Source organism: Pogona vitticeps, chromosome 2 (genome assembly GCF_051106095.1).
Source record: "Pogona vitticeps strain Pit_001003342236 chromosome 2, PviZW2.1, whole genome shotgun sequence".
NCBI classification, from domain to species: domain Eukaryota; kingdom Metazoa; phylum Chordata; class Lepidosauria; order Squamata; family Agamidae; genus Pogona; species Pogona vitticeps.
Genome location: NC_135784.1, coordinates 82,390,119 through 82,412,715, shown reverse-complemented (window position 1 = coordinate 82,412,715; position 22,597 = coordinate 82,390,119). Strand labels below are relative to the sequence as shown.

The following is a 22,597-nucleotide window of genomic DNA, read 5'->3' as shown; positions in this document are numbered from 1 at the left end:
AAAATGTAGCAGATATAGTATTTCCATCTTTTTATGTTCTTGTAAGGAAAAAACTGTTAAATCTTTTTCTTGGCATGTAGCAAGCAACTGCAGAAGTCACAGATAAGTTGAAAAGGGGTCAAACACATGCTTTGGTCTTGGAGTTTTCTTTACTGCTTGGCTTTCTCCCAAAGTATACACTCTACTGACCCTCTTTGTCTATTTGGAACCCTTCTTTGCGAACCCAAAGCTAAATCTCTGGCCACAGCCTGCCTTCCACTCAATAGTTCTGTTTGTCCTCCCCCCCCCCCCCCATTTTACTCTTTCGAGGACATACAGCATACCATTTCTTTACAGTCACAACAATCCTGTGACACTGGTCAGGCTGCGAGTGAGTGGTCCAGAGTCATCTAGTCAATTTTATCGCTGATCAGTGATTTGAATTAGGTACCTAACATCTCACTTCAACCTAGTTGATTACACCATGGATACGATCGTATGAAAGAGACTATCCCTCACCACTAGAAATTGAGGGAGCTGTTCCAGTGAGAAGTCAGTTCAGTTTGGAGTTTCCTTTTAGAAGGACAAACATATCTAATGTAGCCAAGGGATCAGCAGTCCATTTTGGATGAACCCATAGTCTGTTCTTTGACCCTTAATTCAATACTCCACCCTTCTTCAAAACAGCACTCATCCCTCGCTCTGTTGCCCTCCCTTTCCATTTGGAAATCTATTGCCTGCGCGCATAAAAATAACAAACACAAGCAGGCCTGCAAATGATTTCCCCTTGGCTAAACTCAGCTGGGACCATTTACTCTCTTAATGGCACGATAAGGGTCACATCAAATAAACAGCACACTTTCTGCCAGGTCCTAGATAGGAACACCTGCCTGCTTGGGAACACATACTGTATCTCCTCCCCTTCTCTGAGCCTTCTGCCAGTGGTTGAATATCCCTGACAGTCCTGAAGGCAGTGCTGGGAGACATAAAGAAAGCCAGCCGGCTTTAATTCTTCACATGCAGATAGTTTTCTCCCTCTAGCAAGAGCTGCATATTAGCTGAGAAGTGCTCTAGTGGGTGCTTATATTTAAATAAGGTGGTCCAAACTGACTATGGGGTTGAAGGAGAAAATGCATTGCATTTGAGGCTTTGTTGTGTGCCCACCTGCCCTTACGCTGGCTGCCTCTCACGACCATTGTCACCACTGGTGTTATATTTAATATTTGTTTTTATTTTTTTATTTTTTTCCAACTGGGATAACACTAGTTCAGTATTACACACAGAAAAATAATATGACAGATCGGAATGCAATGTTTCCTGCAGACTGAAACCTGTCATCCTGGCATCCATTACTTGCCAAACCTCACAGACACAATTTATTCCAACAGACAGGCACACATGCCAAAACAATTCAAAATAAAGTGCATCCACAATGGAATTAAAATAAACAACCCCCTTGAGGCTGTTTGAAATACACTTCACTTTCCAAATTAAAAAAACCCTCAAGTTTGTGCAGTCAGCTGTAAGTCATGTGAACAGAGATTTTTAAACAGATTTCAAATGTGCCAAACCCAATACAAACCTAGAATCATTATAGCATATAACCAAACTCCCAGACTCATCCTTCATTTGAACTCTGATTCTGTGCAAAGTAAACAGGAATACTGCCTATCTCCAGAACATATCTACATATTAGGATAAATGTAGGCATCCTTCACTCACAACTGCTAAAGTAAGAGCCAGAAGTAGCGATATGCAGATCTATCATGTCTATTTCCGTGGACTTCTTCCACTTCCCTCCCTCAAGATGATTCTGTTCTAGTTCTGTGTGGGCTTTTTTTTCCTCCAGGGGAAAAAGTAGAACTTTTTGTGTGTTCATGTTCAGATGACAGCATTAACAGATGCACCATTCCATTAACAAAAGCATGCTTGTGCAGTTTTAAATTTTTTTGCATTATTTTTGTGCATTTTTCAAATGTGCCTATGTTACCCAACACTTTTTATTTCACAGAAAACACTGCAAATCTGGAAATGTATGCATTTCTGACATAAGTAGGTTCCACCTCCACAGTCAATCCAGGAGCTGCAGAAATGGGTACATGTATTTTAAAGAGCAAATTTCCTGCACAGCCCCTTGTGGAGATGAAAGAGAAACAGAGAGGTTATGTCAGCATCTTATAACATGTAGTATGTTGCCGCCAGTCCACTTAAGACCAGCACAGTATATAAACACTACAAATACAGTGGTGCCTCGCTTACCAATCGCTCCGTTGAGCGACGAAATCGCTTTGCGACACTGTTTTTGCAATCAGAAAAGTGATCGCTTTCCGATGTTTCCTATGGGGGAATTTCACTTTGCGATGATCTTGCGGAAGCCCCCGTTTTCGGCCAGCTGATCGGCGGTTCCAAAATGGCCGCCGGGTAAACAAAATGGCCGGATTTAGGTCGCTAACCGAGGCACCACTGTACTTCAGTCTAGGCCAGCTCCAGATATTTTATACTCTTAATATATCTGATCAGAAATGAGCATGTCTAAAACAAATGGCTTATCCTTAGTATCTCCATGCAAGAATTGGAGGTTGTTCATGACTTTGTGTACCTTGGCTCAATGATCTCTGACACTCTCTCCCTAGATGTCGAGCTGGATAAACGCATTGGGAAAGCAGCTACCATGTTCTCTAGACTCATAAAGAGAATATGGCTTAATAAGAAGCTGATGGCATATACCAAAATCCAGGTCTATAGAGCCTGTGGTACTGCAGCGAGTCCTGGACCCTTTGTGCACGGCAGGAGAGGAAGCTGAACACCTTCCATATGCATTGCCTCCAACGCATTTTTGGTATCATCTGGCAGGACAAAGTTCCAAATAGAGTAGTCCTAGAAGAAGCTGGAATTTTTAGCATGTACACATTACTGAAACAGCGCCGTCTACGTTGGCTTGGACATGTCGTGAGAATGGCTGATGGTTGGATTCCAAAAGATCTCCTGTATGGAGAATTAGTGCAGGGAAATCACCCCAGAGGGAGACCACAGCCGTGATACAAGGATATCTGCAAGCAGGATTTGAAGGTCTTAGGAATGGACCTCAACAGATGGGAAACCTTGACGTCTGAGCATTCAGCCTGGAGGCAGGCACTGCATCATGGCCTCTCCCATTTTGAAGAGATACTTGTCCAGCAGGCTGAGGCAAAGAGGCAGTCCCGAAACCAGCAAAACCAGGGAGCTGGACAGGGGACAGATTGTATTTGTCTTCAGTGTGGAAGGGATGGTCACTCTTGAATTGGTCTTCTCAGCCACACTAAATGCTGTTCCAAGACCGCCATACACAGCACGTTACCATAGTCTCTCACGAGTGAAGGATGCCTACATTTGTCCTAATATGTAGATATGTTCTGGAGATAGGCAGTATTCCTGTTTACTTTGCACAGTACATCATTTGTGTCAGGGAGGAAACTTGGTGGTTTAGAATACAATGCATTCAAACAGCCTCTGGCTCAAACAATTCATTCCAGGTGCATTTCCTAGAGATGGGAAAACAAGTGGGAAAGGCTTAGCGATTTAATTAACTGTTCGTAAACTCAAGGTATGTCCCAGTAACATACCACCAAGAATTAACAACAATAACAAAGAAGACATGTAGTCTTTGTACATAATCCAGAGTGGGTCTTGGTTACATGATTGGTCACATACCTGACTGAGCAACCAAGATGTGTCCAGCACCTTGTTGATTAGCTGCAGCACAGCTTATTCGAACCCCAATAGCATTCCAGGCTTTTAAAAAAAAACACACCTCAGGAATCAGTTCTAAAATCTGGTAAATCGCCAGCAACTATGTTTGTTGTTATCCATACATCCTTGTTCTTTTCATTTTCCTTCAGTGGGGTTGACTCCTTCCTCCCATTGTTTCTTTCCCGATGCTATGGTCGCCCCATGGTTCTCTGACCCAGGCAAAGAGGACAAATTTCTGCACCTTGGGCAGACTCTTAAAAAGCTGCTGTGAATCCATAGATGAATGTTAGGGCTATTGTCTACCTCCGCACACAAACTTAGAAGAAAGTCTTTCGGAATCCAGCAGGGTTTCTTTTTGTAGAAATGTGAATAGGAATGTACTGTAAGACATTTTGAAAATTCGATTATCTCAAACAACAGGGACAACAAGCAAGTGGCTGATCCTGCCGAAGAGAACTTGGCTAGTTTAGCTCATAGAACTGCAAGTGTAAATAACCTGCCTCCTTCAATCCCTGCTGCCCCCCCCCCCGGGGTTCCACCCTAGTGACAACCCTGGATCCACACACAAAGGGGAAAGAGGCCCCGGTCCCTTGGAAATAATGGCAATAAAGGGCAGTGCAATACAGCACTCTCCAGGCAGTTTACAACATAATTATGTATGGAACAACTTGCCCCTCAGCAAGCTGGGTATTCATTTTACCAAGTTCAGAGGGATGGAAAGGTGGGTCAACTTTGAGCCAGTTACCTGAACCCCTTGGGATCAAATTTAGGTCATGAGTAGAGTTTTGACTGCAATACTGCAGTTTAACTATTGTGCCACAGGGCTCTATTTATAAAGGGATGGGTTTTCTAAAAGTTAATTCATTCTCTCTGGTGTCCCCGCCTTTTGAAAGGTTGTGCGTCAGGATAACAGCAAGAACAGAGTACAGGAAGAATAGGCTGTTCGTGGCGAGTGGATACCACAGCAGCATTCAAAGAGAGGGTGGCAGAAGAAGGGTATGGCAAAGGCCATGCCTTCCTTTGCCAGTCTCAAATATTGGGGCCTAATGATTGTCAGAATCCTGATTACCGACTCTTTTCTCCAAGGCTTTCCCCCCCCCCCCAACAGTTGCTTAGAGCCTCACACCTGCCGCAAACCTACTCAGACGTTCGCTCCGCTGTGCCTACTGGAGCTTACTCCCAGGTAGGAGAGGGAGGCAGGCAGGGAGAGAGAATCTGGGGCTGCAGCCTTTCCTGCGGTTTCGGCAGACCTCCCGGCGAGTCGGCCCTCAATCCCCTCGTAGCGTCGTTCCCGCTCCCTGCCATGCACTGAAAACGGGAAATCTCTAAAAGGAAACGCACAGGGAGACTTGGCTCTGCGCTCCCTTTCATGCCTTTGGCGCGAAGCCTCTCCCCCCCCCCCCACCCACCCCGGCCCCCAACACCTCGCCAGGAGGCGGACACGCAGCGAGCGTCCTTTCTCCCGTCAGGGCAGCGAATGCGCGCGTCTCTCCTGACTCTCTCGCGCGGCGTGGCTCAGCCTTCCCTTTCTCCGGCCAGCTGGCCCGGGCCAGCGCGCCCGGCAGACACGCAAGAGAACTGGCCGCGGAGCCGCGGATGTGGCAATCTACCTCCCCTCCCCTCCCCTTCCCGGGAATCCGAGGGCGACTAGGCCAGGTGTTTGCGGAAGAGGGGCGCTCCGCATGCGCAAAAGGGGCGACCCGTCCCTCACTTGACCCGACTCACCAGAAAGACGGGGAACTTTCAGATCGAGCAAAGCAGCGGAAAGGGGAATCTAGAACAGATCTCCGCCCTTTTCATGGGTTGGCTCGCTCTCCCCTTGGTGTGGCTGCTGGAGCTGCAGCGGTTCCTCCTTCTTACCAGCCGGCCACAGTACCTGTACCTCCGTGACCAGAAACTTTCTGTGCGTGGAAGACACACTAGCAGACGAAACAGGGTGGGCTATGCCGTGAAATATTTCAATTTTTTCCCTTGGCTCCTGGTGTTGGGCTATTTTTGCTTTGTTGGCTGCCGGTCAAATCCAAAACTGCTAATTCCAGTGCATTGTTAATGTAGTACTTTTTGTAATTAATGTTCCTCTCGTTCACTATCTATAATGACACCTCACACCCACGACGCGCATTGTACAGGGCTATGACGAGCCAATTTGGTGCCACCGGGCAATCAGCCGCACCACCTCTCACCCACACCAACCTGACAAACAGGTGCATGCCTTCCCAAGAAAGAGGAGGAGCATGTAGTGCCCCCTTCCAAGGAAAAGGTTGTGCTTTCTTTCAAGCAAAGGGGAAAGGGGAGTAAATAGGAACAGGGGGTGTGTCCATTTATTTTCTACGCATTCATCAGTACAGTCACCTCTTGACCTCACCGCTCTCTAAATTTTGGTGCCCTGGGGCAAATCCCCAACCTCAGCACCCATAACGAAGTATCAAATGGCAGGATGAGGCAGTTTCACAAGCTGCCTCTACCACAGTCACATATTCATAACAAACATATAAACAAAAATCTAAATAGTTACATTGCAAAAAAAGTAAAACTGTCCCTCAATGTCAAACCTTTCTTACTGGAAAAAAATGAATTGGCTGTCTAAAATCAGTTGTAACGAGGTAACTTTCTAGTTCTGTCTATATGCTCTGTGGAACTTCACCTAAAACCCCTTACTTATCTCCCAAGTTGTCCCATTCTAACCATTAGACTATATTTCCATCTGGCAGCTCAGACTAAAATCCAACATCCAGGCTCGTCAATCCTTGCATGAGCTGGAGAACATGTGGCTTGTTTCAAAATGGATCGGTTTCCCTGTGTCTCCATTTTTAGCAATGTATGGACAAAGGCAAAATTGGTGGGCGAGACTCAAATGCCCTTTTACTGCCATCCATGAAAACACGTCCTTAGCTCCCCAAGCTTTCAGCACTGGATTTTATTTCTCTTTTTTCCCATTTGGCTTCTTCAAGTCTGTCACTTCCAAGCAGGAAGGTGCCTCTGGGCACTTGCCGCATTCATGGCATACACATATGTGCAGAGAATAGTTCATTGATGACATATGCCCATAAAATGTTCTACACATGTGCCGTGTCCCAGCAAAGCAAATGAGATTAACTGAGCTCATGGACCTTAAAGCCACCCTGCTTTCTTTCCCTCTCTCCTCATTCATATTCCTTTACTGATATTGCAGCAATGGGGGGGGGGGGCTGGAGTGGTTTGCAAGCTGCCTGACACAGTTCCTAACTCATGGTTGGTTGGGGGGGGGGTTGGTTCGGTTTGGTTTTTTGTTATTTGTTCCGTGGCTGTTCAAATGGATTATCAGAGATGACCTACATAAAAAAGGATTTTAAAGTAAACAGAGCACAAATAGTTAGAACTACCCAGCCAAAAAAGAATGAGAAGGGACAAAGGCACAGGTGGGTGGGTCCAAGCCAGTAAACCCAGGTCTCTGTTGATCTAGCTTCTCCTTTGCTGCCTAGGAATGCAGGATACTCTCCCCTCACCCCGCGCACACACACCCTTTACGCTCGCCTACTTCTACTGCTGCTGAGAAATCCTGGTTTATACATTAACACTGGCTTCTTCTGGAATCTTCCTGGCTGGTCACATGCTTGACCTTATTAAGCAAGCTACTTTCAGTGCTTAATTTATAAAAATGCAAGGTTCTCAGACGGAGGTCTGTGCAGAATTCTTAGCTTCTGGTGTGGAGATTCTGTCTCTCCTTTTCCATATATGTGGATCCTGATTTTGAGCACTAATTACCTGGAAAAGGAAAACTCCATACCCTTCTATTATACGAGTATTGAGACTGAGCCCTGATTGAAGTCACAGGCATCCCCTCTTCTACACTAGGAGTTCTCACTTCTTTTTAAAACAGCTACAGCATTCTATAACAGGCAGAAATTCAACAGATGCAGATTTCTCTCTCTTGTTTTCCTTCCCTTACACAGTTGTGACTCAAAAGCTATGCCAGAAAAACAGAACAAAACAGTGCCCGCCTCCTTTCTCTTGTCCCGGCAGAACAAGACATAATGTAAGGGCAGCCCCCAATTCAGGCTGGAAGGCGCCTTGTCCTGCATTCTGTTCACACTGTGAACATTATAAGTTCCTTTAGGAAGCTCACAAACAACAATCCAGTAGCACTGCTTCTTCATGTTCACCAACAACCAGTATGAGAAGAGGGTATGCTACCTTTGTCACTGGAGCCAGTATGCAGTCATCATGACTAAACCTCTCCTCTGTGAATTTGTCCAACCCTTTGTTAAAGCCATCCATGCCAGTGGCAATCACTACATCCTGTGGCAGACCACTTCACAGGTTAACTGGGCAGGATCCGGTAGGCAGTTGGCTGCCATCCAAATGTTTTGAATTTTACATGTCTATCTTTTACCATTGGCTATGCTGGGTTGAATTATAGGATTATAGCTGGAAACAGCTGTAGGATAATCTTAGCTTCTTTGTACACACCTTGGCTCTGTGGCAACTTTGTGTTTTGAAAAGGGGAATAGTAATAAAGATGAAAAACAACAATTGCTAACTACAGTATAGAATGCTCTTCATAAGTGCTAAAAAACCTGAGCACCTTTTCATTTTGGAAAAAGCTGGTGCGCTATGAAGCAATAGAAATGTTTGTTATGGAGTAAAAGCAACTAAAAGTACTGTTAACTTTCATGGACAATCATCCATTTCATCACAGATGCATGACATTTCTTCCAGAATTGGATGTACATTACAGTCTTGAGGCGGGGTAGCCATGCTAATTTCTTGCAGCAAAACTAGAGACTTGTGACAGCTTAATGATTAGCATGAGCTTCTGTGGATTACATATACACACTGCCAGAGCTGTAACTAGGAAAATAAATGGCAACCCTTCCTGTTTCTCTTTATTCCCCCTGCCCCTTTATTTGAAAGCATACACATACACACACACTTCAATAACTAAAAGTTAGTAAATGTTTTATTTGGAGAAATTGGAAAGTAAAGAGCTGGATATCAAGCAAAAACCAGATAAAAATAAAGAAAAAAAATCTGTTTGAGGAAGTGGATTTGTCCATAAAAACTCACATTAAAATATAGTGGTTAATCTAAAGTGCCACAACGCTTTTTCTTCTTGGTGTTGGTTTTTGCCTGACATGCTAGCACAGACTAAATTGGCTACCTCTTCTAAAGAGGTGAAGTTACTTTTTAGACCTTAGTGCTAGAAATATAATAAAGTTTCTTTTAAACAGTACATGTTGAATCTCTGCAAGGAAAGTCAGGTGATTTGGAGACAGCAGGATCTGGGAGCCTACAACGATTTTCCAAATCCATTCTCAGGCTTTTCTGAGGTTACAGCAAGGGCCATGCTTGATCACTAAGTCTTTCCAATTCCTCATCCTTTACTTTCTCCATCTGTGCAAAGAAGACTTTACGTAACATTAAGCCGCAAAAGCAGGGTTGCTACAAAGTGCATACTTCATACAAAAGCTGGCCAGTGGCCGTGACCAATCCTGGATTGCTGATAAATGCACCTGTCCAGTGCAAAGCGTTAGGAAAATCGGTGTATAGCACATTCAAACAAACAGGATGTGATGGGCCTATTATTATTATTCTAAAGCTAGTTGCCCAGAAGCTAAAATTACGTAAGTTGCACTAGAGTAGGCCCACTGAATCAGTGGGGGATTCAATGAATCAGCTCCTCCATAAGTTCCATTGATTCAAAGGGGCCTGCTCGAGCTGTGTCTTACTACACTGAGCAAAAGGATTTCAGCCACGCTTCCCATACGATAAGCATAGATGATGCACAAGGCCAATGAATGAAACCATTGAGGTTGGTACCAGGCAAAAGTGGTAAAATCAACTTTTTGTGTTTGAAGGAGAACTCCTGTTCCCATTGCTTGGACTTTAAAAGGACAGGTCTCCCCTATGTAGGGTTCCTTCCAGATAATACTGTGCAGAAATGAAAGAGTTATTTTCCCTCATACCTACAGCAGCAGTTGATGTGTGTAACCATAAACGTCTGTTCATTGTTATTATTCAGCTAAGCTGCTCTGTACACAATATTATTCATTCATGTCATCATGTTAGATTCTTGGGGGCAGGAAAATATTGGAAAATTAATGTTTAGCTCATGGGCTCCAGAGGGTTGGAACACAGAGAAAGATGAAGTGTCCATTCAAGGGCATGAGTGATGTAAGATTTTGCCATTTTTTGAAACAACTCACAGAAGAGTTGTCAGAGGTAACTATGTTGGCTGAGGGATTCTGGGAGTTGGAGTTGAAAAAACTAACATTCTCAAGTACTATACAGTAGCCTGTGTGATAATCTTTGCATGTACCACACAGCAACCTTTATTTAGTGTTGTGCCACTATGTGTACAATCACCTCCGGACTTGCAAGGAGCTGGACACCCCATGACTGACATATTATTAAAAAATAGGAGCTATATACTGCCAGATGAAACTCCAGTCACTACCTAGAAGTTTCAGTCAGGGGCAAAAAAGCTGCTTTGGGAGCAAAAGGGACTTGACCAATTTCTCATATATATATATATGTATATATATATGAGAAATTGGTCAAGTCCCTTTTGCTCCCAAAGCAGCTTTTTTGCCCCTGACTGAAACTTCTAGGTAGTGACTGGAGTTTCATCTGGCAGTATATAGCTCCTATTTTTTAATAATATGTCAGTCATATATATATTTCTGGTCTTGGAAGTTTCCTGCTGAAGTGATCTTGCAGTAAAACAAGGTGCAGGGACCTACAACCCCAACAACCCCAAATTCATAAAAACAAAAGTGAAGGAGCAGTTCCAACAACCTCTGTAAAAATAAATAGTCTTCATTGGGGGGGGCTAGTGTGAAAAAGTGTCTTTTAGACCCTCCAAGACTGCCCTGTTGGACTAAGCAGTAGCAGTAGGCTCAGACATTTTCTCATGTTCCATTCGATGAACAGGGATATAGACACACCTAATCACTGTTGATAAAATTGGCACAGAGCGGCATTTTTAGAACAGTTTGGATAAGTTTCTCAAATATTGCTTTCAAAGGATTTATATCAGTTGTCCATGAAACTTCCGTATGGTTCTGCCTGTGTTGTCTCTGCATTTATTGTGCCTAAATGATCCTGTGCATTGTGGCTTCCACAGCAAAATGTCCAGGTGGAAGCTTTATATGCTGATTTGCGCCGACTGGTTCCTTCCAACTCTTCTGAGAAAAAGAGGAGGAGGATGTTATGTGTGCCTTGCTTCTGTTGCTCCGTCACCAAAGAGATGCTGATAAACATGAGCCAAGAATGCAGGTTGAGAGGAGACAGCGACACACACCACTGTGGTCCACATGTCAAGATTTGAAGGCACTGCCTAAATAGAGGAAACCATCACTGATGACTTTTAAGAAGTTTCATATTGAGCTTTGGGATACTTTGAAATTAGACATGGTTTATGTCAGGGCAAGAGATCAACCAGACTTACCTTCCCCTCTCCAAGGAGCGAACTAACAAAACTGCTTGAAATGGGGCCTTGTGTAAAAGAAATCACTACGTTGAATGCATCAGCCCAAAGATTAGCTTTTTCAAATGAGGGTAGGCTAATCATATACATGCTTTTCCATACTTATTATAGCTGATGTAACAAATTCTCTTGGTTCAGCGTTGCTAATGACCACTTTGCAATGGTGCAAATGGTATTTAAGCCTGCATGAAATCCAGTGCATGCCCACTTCTTAGCAAGAAGAGAAAGATCCACCGATACTGTGCTTCAGACCTTTTTTGGGAATCCTGCTGGCAAACAATCTAATATGGAGGATTTCTCTCTTAATGGGAAGGGGAGGGAATCTACAGAACCTGTTTTGCAATTTTGTATTCTAGCAAAAGTAAAGATACAATCTAGCCTTTCCTTGGTGCGCAATTTTAAAAGCTGCTTGTTTTCTCTGTAAGAGAAAAAGTGGATACAAATATGACATTTAAAAAAAAGCAATGTTTACAAAAACATAGGTGAACATTTCAATCTGGGATGCATGTCTATGTGTGTGAATGTATGTGATTATGCATTCCTATTTTCATAGGCAATGAGACATCAGGCAAGTCTAATAATCTTAGCAATAATGAAGATGGAAAGAAGAGCATAGCTTCTCTGTGTTACCTAATGGAGATTTAAGAGTATGATTTTGGATATAAGACTTAAGAAGAATGAGGAGTTTCTGGTACTAAACAAGAGGGTGTTATTGACCATACCCTCTTGGCATGGTCCAAAAAGAGGCTAAGCAAGAGATTTTCCAGATTTCAGATCCAAGTTCTTAATCATACCTTCAAAACAGGTTAAAGATCTGGGATCATGCCCACTTCTTCCTTCCTTCTCTGATCTCCTAGGGTACTGGCTTCTCCCAATGCATTTTAATTCTTGCATTTTAAAATATACATGCCAAAATCCTGTTGTGAAGTATGATGCGTGTAAGGGCAATCTTGCAAGTGATTTTTTTTTCATTTTGCTATCTGTCTGTCATTTGCTGAGGTACACATGGTGGAGTGCATGACTAAGTGCCAACCTGGAGATGCCATGAAAATCACTAGCCAAAGAGCCCATCAGCTAAAATGGGTAGGCTGTTATGCTCCATTTGGAGCCCTGGGGTATTGGGCCACTCTGTTCTTTGCAGAGGTAAACTCAGTGCTCTGGCCAAACAGTTCTCTTTCTTCAGCTGGCACTGACCTTGGCAGTTCCTTACGTATGATGGAAAAGAAAGGAGACCTTCACACAGGAACAGGCTGCCCACAGCCTAAGCAACACACTGGAGCCCAGACAGCAAGAGAGTGAAGTGCTGGGAAGTGTTTTCCTCTCCTCGTTCCGCAGAATATGACCTCGCCAGCTATTCGAAATAAGGGAGATAAAAGAGCTTCTGCTTTAGTTGATCATCTTTTCCTCAGACGTTAAGCTGGTAGGTGAGACACAGGAGTGATTCTTGAAGATGGGCACAGGAACACTGGAGTGTCATGCTTCTTTTGAATGCCTGTTTGCCTCGACCGAGAGTGCTTTTTCTTCCCCCAAAAAACTCTCCTCAAGCATGGCAGGTTCCTAGGATACTTTCACCACTCTCCCAAGCACCTAGACACCTTGGCTGGAGTAATGGCAAAGCTTGCCAAGAAGGGTAACCTCCTTTACAAAAACATGACCAAGGTGACCAATAGGCTTATTTGTTCCCATCAAACCACAGAGTTTGTAGGAACCTCAAAGATAATCTAGTCTAGCTCCCCAGAGAGGCAGAAAATCCCCTGCCTCTGTTAGATGGTCGCCCAGTCTTATGCGTTAAAATAAAATAGGGTAGTTTATTTTATTCATGAACATAGTCTTAAAACAGTGATGTTGTTTTAAAATTTATATTTTAAATACCCAATTTTAAAATATAAGCTGCCTTGGGCATTTGGTTGAATATATATATATGCTGTTGACAGTAACAAAAAGATACATCTAACCCTCACTATTTCTAAGACTTATGATCAGTAATAGCATTTTCTTATCTGATGGTTGCAACTTTACTGTAAAACAGGCCATGATTACCACTCCCACCACTCCTTCTACAAGAGGAAGACAGATGTCAACATACAGCTAGTGGAGGAAGGCTACGCATTGGGCTTGCCTCTTTCTCCTCTGAGCACATATAAATTCCTACGAGCTATCATTACCCTCATGCCCTGAAGCAGATTGGTCAAATAAGACCAATTTTGTTCAGTTTGTTGGGGGGTTGTTTATTATTATTATTATTATTATTATTATTATTATTATTATTATTATTATTATTATTATTATTATTATTATTATTATTATTATTATTATTATTATTATTATTATTATTATTATTATTATTGTTGTTGTTGTTGTTGTTGTTGTTGTTGTTGTTGTTGTTGTTGTTGTTGTTGTTACTACTACTACTACTACTACTACTACTACTACTACTACTACTACTACTACTACTACTACTATTTTGCAAAGCCTGCCAGTGGGAAACAAAGTTAATTGTGTCTGTGATTATTTATAGAAGGACTGGCATCTCTTCTCTTCCTCCTCCCATCTCTATCACTTCACCTTCAAGGTCACCAGAAATGACAAAGGATAGCACACCTGTATATAGCTACCATACCAGTATTATATATTGTGGCTCCCCATTAACAAGGTTCCATTTAATTCATTATTTTAGGTGTGGGAGACTTTCCAAGAGAATACTGTATCACACACACCCCTGTCACTCACATTTTATCCGGAATTGCTAATTACAAGCTGGATTTCGAAGGGGCTGATATAACTTATATGCAGAATACATCATTGCGAAAGACTGGACTGGAGGAATCCCAAGCCAGAGTTAAGAATGCCAGAAGAAATATCAACAACCTCAGGTATGCAGATGTTACCACTCTGATGGAAGAAAGTGAGGAGGAATTAAAGAACCTCTTAATGAGGGTGAAAGAGGAGAGTGCAAAAAACGGTCTGAAGCTCAACATAAAAAGAAACTAAGATCATGGCCACTGGTCCCATCACTTCCTGGGAAATAGAAGGGGAAGATATAGAGGTAGTGACGGATTTTACTTTATTGGGCTCCATGATCACTGCAGATGGTGACAGCAGCCACGAAATTAAAAGACGCCTGCTTCTTGGAGGAAAGTGATGACAGACCTAGATGGCATCTTAAAAAGCAGAGACATCACCTTGCCAACAAAGGTCCACATAGTCAAAGCTATGGTTTTTCCAGTAGCGATGTATGGAAGTGAGAGCTGGACCATAAAGAAGGCTGACCGCCAAAGAATTGATGCTTTTGAACTGTGGTGTTGGAAGAGACTCTTGAGAGTCCCCTGGACTGCAAGGAGAACAAACCTATCAGTTCTAAAGGAAATCAACCTTAAGTGCTCACTAGAAGGACAGATCCTGAAGCTGAGGCTCCAAAACTTTGGCCATCCCATGAGAAGAGAAGACTCCCTGGAAAAGACCCTGATGTTAGGAAAGTGTGAAGGCAAGAGGAGAAGGGGACGACAGAGGACGAGATGGTTGGACAGTGTCATTGAAGCTACCAGAATGAACTTAACACAACTCCGGGAGGCAGTGGAAGAGAGGAGGGCCTAGCGTGCTCTGGTCCATGGGGTCACGAAGAGTCAGACATGACTTAATGACTAAACAACAACAAGCCAAGGTCCTAAGCTGAGAGAGAAGAGAGAACACCCTTTTGGTTATTTAATTATCAGCTTAGCTGGCAATATAAAAGGCCCTGTATTGCCACAGTGCAAATGATGGCTCCACCAAGGCCATGGCAAAGGTCGCCCTCCAGGCTGTGGCTCTGCTGATAACAGGCAGAAAGGTGGAACGCAAAAGGCACTGGTTGCCTGAAGCTGGGCAGCACTTGCTATTCTTGGCAACGGTGGCTGGAAAATTGGAACCTTCAAAAGAATTTTGTTTTCATTCATTTGGGAGGCAGCCAGGCATCTGGGATACAGCTGAAGAGGAACAGTATAACTGGAGGGAAACCTGTGTGGCTCACTATCCACCTATCCATGAAAATTAGCTTCAAGTTCTCTTAGGGCTTAACCTCACTTCCTCAACTGTGACAACCATTCAAACTATTATTATTATTATTATTATCTTGGGACAGTATGTATGTATGTATGGACAGATGGACGGACGGATGCATGCATGCATGCATGCATGCATGCATATTTTTCCACACAACAATCCTCTGAGGGAAGTGAGACTGAGAGAGTCGCTGGCATATGGTCACCCAGTGAGTTTTATGATAAAGCAAGGATTTGAACAGAGGCCACCTCAATCTAAAAACCAGCTGCTAGCTGCTGGGCCACACTAGCTCTTTGGACCAGGAAGTGTGAATTATAGGGAATGAAACAACTATCCTGAAGGAAACGGTTGCTTATTTCCTGCATTCCTATATCCCATTGGGGTGTGGGGGGGGAGCTATACTCTTGACCCCATCTTTGTTGTCAGTATAGTGCAGTGTAAATGCAAATTGCTGGAGATCAAGGTCAAAATAATTCAAAGTACTGTACAGTATTCTGACTGGATAAAGAAGCAAATTGACTGGGGGGAATTATTATTTTGGAATGTGTTTTTGGGAGAGTTACCTCAGAATGCCAAAAAGATAAATAAATGGTTCCATCTCAAATGAAGAGTAAACTCTTACTAGAAGAGTAAACGGATTAAACCGTACTTTGGACAAGATGCACTGGAAGAAAATCAGTGGTTAGGAAAAGTGGAAGGTATTAGGTAAAGAGCATTCTATTACCCCAATGGGCAATAGGAATACTCCAACTACCATACAATTGCACTCATTTCACACTCTAGCAAGGTTATGCTCAAAATCCTACAAGGTAGGCTTCAGCAGTATGTGGACCGAGAACTCCCAGAAGTACAAGCTGGATTTCAAAGGGGCAGAGGGACTAGAGACCAAATTGCTAACATGCGCTGGATTATGGAGAAAGCGAGAGAGTTCCAGAAAATCTTCTACTGTACTTCTGCTTCATTGGCTACACAAAAGCCTTTTACTGTGCGGACCACAGCAAACTATGGCAAGTTCTTAAAGAAATGGGAGTGCCTGACCACCTTATCTATCTCCTGAGAAATCTATATGTGAGACAGGAAGCAACAGTTAGAACTGGATATGGAACAACTGATTGGTTCAAAATTGGGAAAGGAGTACAACAAGGCTATATATTGTCCCCTGGCTTATTTAACTTATATGCAGAATACATCATGCGAAAGGCAGAACTGGAGGAATCCCAAGCTGGAATTAAGATTGCCAGAAGAAATATCAACAGACTCATATATGCAGATGATACCATTCTGATGGCAGAAAGTGAGGAGGAATTAAAGAACATCTTAATGAGGGTGAAAGAGGAGAGTGCAAAAAACGGTCTGAAGCTCAACATCAAAAAAACTAAGATCATAGCCACTGGTCACATCACCTCCTGGCAAACATAAGGGGAAGATATGGAGGCAGTGAGAGGTTTTACTGTCTTGGGCTCCATGATCACTGCAGATGGTGACAGCAGCCACGAAATTAAAAGGCGCCTGCTTCTTGGGAGGAAACTGATGACAAACCTAGACAGCATCTTAAAAAGCAGAGAAATCACCTTGCCGACAAAGGTCTGCATAGTCAAAGCTGTGGTTTTTCCTGTAGCGATGTATGGAAGTGAGAGCTGGACCTTCCAGCCAAGCCAGTATTAGGGGCTGAGGGTAGTTGTTGTTCTTCAGCATCTAAACCACCACCACATGGATGCAGCTGCTCTGTTTCCTATAGTCAGGCAGGAAAGAGAGGCAGTATGAAAAGAGCTTTCACATCTGATAGCTTTTCCTTTATGTATGTTGTGACAGTGTTGGTCATGTTGCATCTCAAGCTCTTCTGGGAAGGTGCTTATCTCAGTCCCACTGATCTCACAGGCTTGTTTGGAGAAAATATGAGAGGGGGCCCTAGGTTGTAGAATGCATCTCTCACCACCAAGAGGTCAAGTTGGCCCTCATTCCTGTCCTTCCATTTTCAGTCAAAGACCTCTCTTTTCAGGCAGACTTTTAAATGATCTGGGCAAGTGAGGTTTTAAGAATACAGTACTGTACTGGTTTGTGGAGTTAAAATGTGTGTTTTTCTGAACATGTTTAAAGTGTTTTCAGTTGTGTGTTTTTAACAATTATATGTCTAATTTAATTTTTTATGTTGTATTTTATAGTGCTTTAATTGTGCATTACACTGCTTTGACTGCAAGCCACCATTATGACTCCCGATGCAGATAAAGGCAGCATAAAAATAAAATAAAAATAAATGTTAAGGCCTCTAGAGCATTTATTACAATAAACAAAGAATATGTGCCTGTTATACAACAAATCTGCTTATGGCACCACTGTATTCGCAGCTTTTGTCACTTACTTGGGTTTTAATGCAACATTTGCATTAATTTGGTAGATTTACGAAAATAGTTTTCGAATCCCACTTCCTCAGTGAAGAATTGTGTGCACCAAGATTTCATAAACTTAGAAAGTGTCTGTTTGCTAACTTTAATCATTTTACACATTACAAGGTGTAGTCTTTTTTTATACCAATTGAATTTACATACCACAGTGAAGCATCCAACTATATCTATTTTGTTTGGTATGAAACCAGCTGTCAATCTTGCACCCTTAAAATAAAATGAACTAAAACCTATCAGCCTGGAAATACTGGCCACAGTTCAATACATACTTGAGCATGCTTAAGCTCATGGGTCAATGTCTGGCTTCAAGTAAAATAGACCCCTTGAATCAATAGGAAAATGGTAAGTGAGCAGTTATGTAGATTTCATTGTTTCAATGGGTCTTTGTTACTTCAGTCTAATATTGAAAGTAGGCCATTGAGTCCAGTGGCCTCAAATACACTTAACTTTGTGTTGGTTGGATTGTGTCCATTAGTGGTATCTGTGAAAGTTTTGGAACTAAATTCATACTACACAGACATCTACGGTTCACTGCAAAATTATTCAGTGATGCTTGCTGCTGAATACACATGCATTAGATCAGGCACTAAATCTTGGGAGTTTAGAGGCAGTAGAAGAATGCATATTTTCAGCCGAGTTGTTCTGAAATTCCATGAGATGTCTGCTACCAAATTCCATGAAAGCAGCTTACTCTCACTACACTACAGCACAGTTTGGAACAGTTACCATGGAAGGAAGGTGTTATATCCTGTTATTTTTTTAAAAAAATGTACTTCTGCAAACCTTTTGGATTTCCAGCACATCCCATATGTCTTGTTTCTCAGTTGCCTATTTTGGCTTCATTTCTGGCAATACAGTATATATAATCTAAGTCTACGATTAATAGAAGTTACAACTATATAATGAATATTTATTTATTTATTTGACTTATATGCCATCCACACTAACCAAAGGTCTCTGGGCGGCTTACAACAATTAAAATACAGTAAAAAAGATAAAACAATTAAAATACAATTAAAATATATACTCTAAAAACTGCTAGTCTCTTAACCTCCAAGCTTTGACTTCTACGAGCTTGGAGTGCAGAATCAGAAGAGTGCACTTGCACCTGTGGGGTGTGGCACAGCTTTAGCAGCCCTTCCAGTGTGAACAGGTGTCCTTTGCAGGAAACACTTCCATGGAGCAAAAATCCCTGGCCATTTCTAAATAAAGTGTGTGTTTGGGTGGTGAGGATACTGGAACAGCGGCAGAGCAATCCCACCTTGCTGAAGCCCCCAGAAAGGTATCATGGCCGGTGCCAGCAAGTGCCCTTGCCTGTTTCCTTGCATTTGAAAGAGACCCCCTCCCAAGTAGTAATAGCCTATGAATGAGTATGCAAAGGAGCAAGGGAAAGGGCATACCTATAAAGAGGAGCAGTTAAGGGATGAAGGACATATTTTGCTGTTAAAAGAGCCCCAGGTTTGATAAAGGCCAGCTCTAGATAGCACTAAGAAAGATTCCCTTCTGGAGAGCAACTTACAGCCATGTCAGTGTGTACAATCTACACGGACCAGCCAGAAAGTTGAAGGAGGAGCTCTAAGACAGTGGCTCTTTATGCTTCTTCCCTGCGCCAAAAGCAGTGGAAGAGAAAGCACAGAGTGGGAAATAACCTCCTTCTCTCCAAAGGGGGCAAGAGAGTTTCCAGATTCACCAGGTCCCCTTCCTTAAATCCAGTTTTCCTTCAGCATCTTTCAAAATGCACACAAACACATCTTTTGAGGCAGGAGAGGTAAGGTGTTGTTCTCCCTGGTGATTTACCTTTAAGCTGGTCAGAAAAACAACTTATTGGGCCATAATTTTATGACATGAGATGATTGTTTGGAAGAGTAGAAAATGATTTGAAGATGCCATTTCCTCCCACAAAATACACATACAGTACAGATTACTTACATTCCACCATCCCCTCTACTCAGACAGGTTTTCCAGGCTTATGCAATAACTCGGAAAAAAATTCAGAAACTGTATATCAGAGGTATGCGTGAGATGATACCTCAAACCAATTCTAGCCCTTGAGTGAGACAGGGGACCTGTGCTTCGACACTGGCCTGCAGGGAGGCCTCAGGGTTCTGTTTTGTCTCCTACGTTATTTAACATCTACATGAAACTGCTGAGAGAGGCTGCCCATAGTTTTGGGGTTTGGTGTCACCACAGTGCAGATAACACCCAGGTCTACCTCTCCTTGCCATCTACGTCTGATGAAGCTGTTTCAACTCTAGATCAATGTCTGGCATCAGTAATTGACTGGATAAAGGTGAATAAACTAAAACTTAATCCAGACAAGACAGAAGTGCTCCTGGTCAATGGAAAGACTGTGTCGGATGGGGTTACACTCCCTCTGAAAATGTAAGTGTATAGCTTGTGGGTGCCCGTAGATTCATCTCTGAGCCCAGAGGCCCAGGTTTCGATGGTGGCCAGGAGTGCCTTTGCACAATTAAAACAAGTGCCCCAGCTGTACCTGTTCCTGGAGAGGTCTGATGTAACCACAGTGACACATGCCTTCGATACATCCCAGCTGAATTACTGTAGTGTACTCCACATGGGGCTGCCTTTGGAAAGTGTCAGGAAACTTCAGCAGGTCCAAACTGCAGCAGCAGCAGCCAGATTGCTTTACGGAGCTTGTTACGGAAATCACATAACGCCCCCCCCCCCATTACAGCAACTCCACTGGCTGCTAATCTGTTACTTGGAAAAATTCAACATGCTGGTCCTAACCTATAAAGCCCTAAATTGCTTGCATCCATGCTGTCTCACTGACCATGTCTCTTACTGTGAGCCTGCTCAGGTGTTAACATCATTGGGGGAGACTTTTCTCTCAGTCCCGCCACCCTCACAGGTGTGTTTGGTGGGAGCACAGAAGAGGGTATTTTCTATTTCTGGTCCCAGACTTTGGAACTCCCTCCCACAGGAGGCCACATTGGCCCCATCTTTGCTGTCCTTCCACAAGCAAGCAAAGACTTTTTTTTTTCAAGCAGGCATTTCCTTAATGACTGGCTGCCTGAGTAGGGGTTTTTAAATGGATTGTTGTATCTTACTGCTTTGAATGTATTTTTAATGTTGTTTTTGTTTAACATTTTTCAGAGTGGCATTTATTTGATTTTTTAAGTGTTTGTATAATTGTTTTTAGCTTTACATATTGCCTTTTAATGATGTAAGCCATCTTGGGTCCTTTTTAAGGAGAAAGATGGTGTAAAATATTTTAAATAAATACATAATCTGTCTCCACCTGGGAAAACTATACAAAATAATTCAAAAGTACATACATTTTAAGTGGCATTTGGGTTCACCATAATAAATATGATGCCCCACAGTGGATTTGGGGGGGAAGGAACTGCCACTCGTCGACAGGTCTATGAATCTGTCTTGTGGATGTAGAAAGATACAGGCAGACAGGTATGAATTATTTGTAAATTCAGAAAGAAAGAGATGCAGTAAGGAGACAACAATACAGGGCAATTCCTCTTATAATCAATAAAAACAGCAGCACACGCAGCCCTTTTGATCCAGCCTCTAGTGGTTAAAGTATAAGATGTTAGACACAACTGTCCTTCAAAAGCTGAGCTGAGAAAAGGCTACAAGTCCTTAGGGGATGACCGACACCAGTAACCTGTTCTACAGGATAGTCCTGTGGAGTGGGTGGGGTGTGTGTATGTGAAGGGGAGAAGGAGAAGAAGGGCCCTGTCCAAGAGTGGGAGGCAGAGAGAATGCCTTACAGTAGGAGCTGGCTGTACCAGCAGCCATGAACTTTCCCAGAACCCCATGCCAAAGACTGAGCCTCTGTTAGCAGAATGCAAGGTCAGAAAGGGCCCCGGCGCCTGTTCCACCCCCACTGCTCGAGCAAAGGAGGCCCAAGAATGGACAATGGAAACTGCAAATACTGGGGTCATAGAGATTCAGCAAAAGGAGGCCCACCCTTCTGGGAGCACTCATGCAGGGAGGGGTGTGCGTGCCTCATCTCCCCCAACTCCACTTCCACTCCCCTGGACAGTTGTGCCATGTGTGTGAGTGAGAAAGGAGGTTCGGACTGCAATTACAGCAGGTGCTATAGGCGCGTGTTTAAACTACTGGAACTGTCCCAGTGGGAGAAAGTGGAAGAGCTAAGCCTTTCTCAGGTATTGTAGAGCTATGACTGACTGGTTTGATGCCATTTTTCCAGGTGCAAGCAGTGAAGTGTGAGCCGTCACTTTCCTTCACATCCGGACACATTGCGACCCAAAATATTTAACCTCCATAACCATGACTATGCTTTATCTGTCTTCAAAGCTTCTGTGTTGATGAGGTTCTATGTGGGCCCCCATATTGTGAAGAATTTCACTTTTTCATGTGTGCATGGGGGGGGGGGGAATTGATTCTCCAGGATCGCTATTGGTATCTGGTGTCCTGAGGGGTTTTTGAAAAATGGACTGTTCTTTTTAAATGTGTTTTATTATTGATTTTAGTGACCATTTTTAATATAATACTTGTTTAATTCTTTTTAAATATTTGTATATTTACTGTTTTTAGCTTTTAAATGTTGTCTTTTAATTACTGTAAACTGCCTCGGCTCCTTTAAAGGAGAAAGGTAGGGCAAAAATATTTTAAATAAATAGATTGAATTAAGATCTGAGCGCTGCACAATTTAACATTATGGACGCAATCCCCAGGATGAGAGGCCGTCGGTAGCTCAACACCAGCTGCTGCAGAACACAAGCAGGAGGGTTAGGGGGCTCTCCTGTCGGGGGGTGGGTAGGGGCGGCGGGCTTTCCATAGGCACCCGATTGGCCGCTCTGGCAACCGAAGGCGGAATGGTTCGGAAGGCTTGACCCACCGAGGCTCTTGCGCCGGGTCAGTTAGCACGAATTACCTCCCCTCGTCCATACATCCGCCGGCGGTGCCCAAGAGGATCCCCGCATCTCCCCGCGTCACTTGAGGGAATCTCAAAGTAAGGGAGAGCCCGGGAAACTGT

At 43.2% G+C, this 22,597-nt stretch overlaps 1 protein-coding gene and 1 long non-coding RNA gene across 3 annotated transcripts in view; one reads left to right on the top strand and one right to left on the bottom strand.

The window, feature by feature from the left end:
- Window positions 1-1,189: 1,189 nt before the first annotated feature.
- Window positions 1,190-10,204, bottom strand: LOC140704423 (uncharacterized). Of its 2 annotated transcripts, none has more exons than XR_012083607.2 (2): window positions 5,434-10,204; window positions 1,190-4,088 (listed from the first exon to the last, which is right to left on the bottom strand). It is a non-coding gene; the product is annotated as an uncharacterized LOC140704423 (long non-coding RNA). The 2 variants fall into 2 exon arrangements; XR_012083608.2 differs by lacking the exon at window positions 5,434-10,204 and adding an exon at window positions 4,835-5,404.
- An 11,350-nt stretch (window positions 10,205-21,554) lies between these two features.
- SEMA3B (semaphorin 3B) overlaps window positions 21,555-22,597 on the top strand; it is a 67,963-nt gene continuing 66,920 nt past the window's right edge. Inside the window, exon 1 of the mRNA XM_072989843.2 lies at window positions 21,555-21,764. The gene's annotated coding sequence lies outside the window, so the exon portion shown is untranslated. The remainder of the gene's footprint in view (window positions 21,765-22,597) is intronic.